The sequence below is a fragment of the Triticum dicoccoides genome, chromosome 1B, assembly GCF_002162155.2.
Source record: "Triticum dicoccoides isolate Atlit2015 ecotype Zavitan chromosome 1B, WEW_v2.0, whole genome shotgun sequence".
Taxonomy (NCBI): domain Eukaryota; kingdom Viridiplantae; phylum Streptophyta; class Magnoliopsida; order Poales; family Poaceae; genus Triticum; species Triticum dicoccoides.
Window position 1 is genome coordinate 434,504,476 of NC_041381.1, and position 3,798 is coordinate 434,508,273.

The 3,798-nt window shown below is 47.7% G+C and overlaps 1 pseudogene; it reads left to right on the forward strand.

Annotated features, from left to right (window-relative positions):
• Nucleotides 1–864: 864 nt before the first annotated feature.
• Nucleotides 865–2,695, forward strand: LOC119306262 (annotated as a pseudogene).
• The last annotated feature ends 1,103 nt before the right edge of the window (nucleotides 2,696–3,798 follow it).

The window sequence follows — 3,798 nt, forward strand, 5'->3', positions numbered from 1 at the left end:
CAAGAAGCGCTTCTACATGCATCCTCCTGTCGGTCCCTAAAGTACCAAGGTAAATGGTTGATGTTGCGTTTGTCTAGGATGATATATGTTGGCTCTGTTCCGGTTCATCCGAGCAGTTTGGTGACTAATTTACTGATAATTTAATAATATTAATTAAATGAGTCGGGTGTATCGTCATGCATTTATCTTGCCAGTAATGTTCTGTGATGCTCTGATGCACTTTGGGAATTGGTTATCTTGTCTTCAGTGCAGAACATTTGTTTATTAATGCATGAGAAGAATCCTTGTTACTACCTTGAACCTGTTTTATAATCCATATTGTTATGCACTAGCGCGTGTGCGTGTGAAATAGATGGATTATGGTCCCGTACCCAATAAGATGGATATGTGTGTGTGTTAGAGAGAGAGAGAGAGGGAGAGGGGGAGAGAGAGTGAGGAGGAGGGAGGGAGAGAGTGTGTGTGAGAATTTGATGGTAAAAAGGTCGTCAATGTCACTTGATATGTATGAGAATATTAAATGTAATATTAACATAATTGATATTGAACTTTTAAAATTAATGTGGTCCCGTTGCAACGCACGGGTGTTCTTCTAGTTTATATAAGGGACGAGACAAAGTGCGCTTAGCAGCCGTCCGGGGCCCAGGCGCAGAAAGGAGCTTTCACCTAGCTTAATTAACGCCCGGCCGGGTCCCTCCATGCACCATCGCATCGTATTCTTATCTTAATATATATGTACCTCGTATGATCGCATCCGCTCTATAAAATGAGTACCTCCACAGCACTCCATCACTCACTCGAAACCAACCTGCCAATCACACATCATTCACTCGGCCACAGCCCACAGGAACCAATATCCATCAATCCATGGAGTCCACGCCGGCGCCTCCTCTCCTGACGCCGCACAAGATGGGCCAGTTCGACCTCTCGCACAGGCATTGCAACCAGCCAGCACAGTTTCCATTCATGCCATCGTAGCTCAATTTCTTTTTCTTGTTCTTCATTTTTTTGCGGGTCTTTTTCTTGTTATTCTGATGATAGATCGATCATGCACATGCGTCTGGATTTTTTTCCCTGAAAATTTCATTGAGCTTCGACGAGGATTACCAAATTGTATGTGTCTGCAAATTTCATGCAAAATTTCCTAAATTGATTTTTAATTTTTTTGACCAAATCTGCTTGAAATAATATTGATATATCAGCAAAAAAGAAAAATCCGTCAATCTTGATGGGGACATGGTTTGGATGCACCCGGCTGAAAGTCGTGCAACCTTGTTCATCCATACCGTGTTGGTGCAGGGTTGTGCTGGCACCACTGACGAGGCAACGGTCCTACGGCAACGTGCCACAGCCACACGCAAGGGTGTACTACGCGCAGCGGGCAACCAAGGGCGGGCTGCTCATCGCGGAGGCGACCGGAGTGTCGGACACGGCGCAGGGGTACAAGGACGCCCCTGGCGTATGGACGGAGGAGCAGGTCGACGCGTGGAAACCCGTGGTCGACGCCGTGCACGCCAAGGGTGCACTCTTCTTCTGCCAGATATGGCACGCCGGACGCGTCTCAAACTATAGTAATGACTCTACTATCTCCTCCTGATTTTTCAAGTATGTTTGGTTGTAATAGTATGTTTGATTTTTTTTGTTGATTGTTCGAAAATATGTAGAGTTACAACCAAATGGGCAGGCGCCGATATCGAGCACCGACAAGCAGGTTAGTCCTCAGATGAGCGCCGATGGTCGTCTCGAGGAGTTCTCGCCGCCGAGGAGTCTCGCAAAGGACGAGATACCCAATGTGGTCGATGACTTCAGAAAAGCTGCAAGAAACGCCATCGCAGCTGGTACCTATTACTTACCAATACTACTTCACTTTGTTGGTTATTCATGTACTACTACTTACTAGAGTTCATCAATCATACTCTGTCCAAGCAACCCTAGGCTGATCTGTGTGCATGCATGTAGGGTTCGACGGTGTTGGGATCCACGGCGCCTATAGCTACATCATTGATCAGTTCCTCAAGGACAGCGCGAACGACCGCACCGACGAGTACAGTGGCAGCCTCGACAACCGATGCCGCTTCGCGCTAGAGGTGGTGGACGCCGTCATCGGGGAGGTGGGCGGCCACCGCGTGGGCATCCGTCTGTCTCCCTTCACCGACTACATGGACTGCCATGACTCGGACCCTCAGGCTCTCGCCCTCCACCTCGTCAACAAGCTCAATGACTATGGCATCCTCTACTGCCACATGATCGAGCCAAGGATGGCGCATGTCGATGGCCGACGCTAGGTCCCGCATTGTCTGTTGCCCTTCAGGGAGGCCTTCAATGGCACCTTCATCGCCAACGGAGGGTACGACCGGGAGGAGGGGAACAAGGTGGTCCGCGAGGGGTACACAGACCTGGTTGCTTATGGGCGGTTGTTCCTGGCAAACCCAGACCTACCACGGAGGTTTGAGCTCAGTGCGCCGCTTAATGACTATGACAGGATGACATTCTATACCTCTGACCCTGTCGGGGGCTACACCAATTATCCATTCCTCGACTAATAAATCAGCTTCATGCAAAGATCGGATGATCGAAAAAACAAAAAAAGAAAGATCGACATCGATTATCCATTGTAGTTTTTCTGAAATTTGGTTGTGCCATAAATAAAATAAAGTGACACATCTATGATGCTCAGTTGCCATCTTGTTTCAATAAAAGAGTGACAAGAGAATTAAGACTTTATTTACATATGCGTAATTCATTTCGCTGAGAAGGGTGCTCATAGAAGTGACACATAATGCATGAGGTAAAACTTGTTTACACACGGGACAGACAAGGTCTCCGGCCTCGCTAACGTCCTTGTGGAGTTGAAGAGATTTCTAAAAGCAAGACCAATCACTATTTTCTCAAGAGTGACTACAATCATTTGTACTGTTGCATGACGAAACGATTACCTAAATGCTAAATGTGATGTGAGCATCTATCTGGAACTGTGTTACGCCTGTTGTCATGGGAACAAATCTGACAGTAGAGATAGGGGGTACGTAGGAGAGGGCAGAGTCTAGCTACGGCGAGGTTGTACACTTGGTTTTACGACTTCAGGCCCCTTTCGGAGGAGGTAACAGCTCTACGTCTCGGTGCCTCGAAGGCTTTGTTGATTGGAGTGTTGAGTTACATGGGGTGTGGACCCTTGTGCCTAAGGGGAGGGATGGCTTATATAGAGTGCGCCGGCCCCTTGCAGTCCTCAGTTACACAAGGGTTCAATAAGAGAATAATGTTACGAACGTCACTGGTAACACCCGTGTTTAATGAACTTTAAGGCTACGGAGTGAATGCCCGACCGTTACCATTCAGAGGTGACTCTAGGCCTTCTGTCCTTCGAGTAAATTCTAGTCTTCCGAGTGAATAATGACGGTCGAGTGGAATTGGGGTATAAGAGTGGATCTTCCATCGAGTGGATTGCACCCTGTGATGATTCTACTCGATATCTTCTTTCTATCTTTGTAGGCCTTGGCCTCTTGTGTAGTGTCCTTGGGTAGGGCATATAGGTCAGGTCTAGGACCCTACCCTAGGTACATGTCCTCGTCATTAGCCCCCGAACGGATCGGGGATCGAGTGCAAAAGGACTGAAGTTGATCCGGATCTGACTTAATGCTTCAGAGTCATTTTTAGTGATCCGTAGGTATCTGAGCTGTTCAGCCTTTGCCAGTCGTCTCGATCGATTCCCATTTGCTAGTCATCCAAGTGAAACAAGTAGCAGGGCATGGTCCAATGGGTATCCCTGACGCGATCGATTGGTTTGCCCGGCCCAGATTTTGC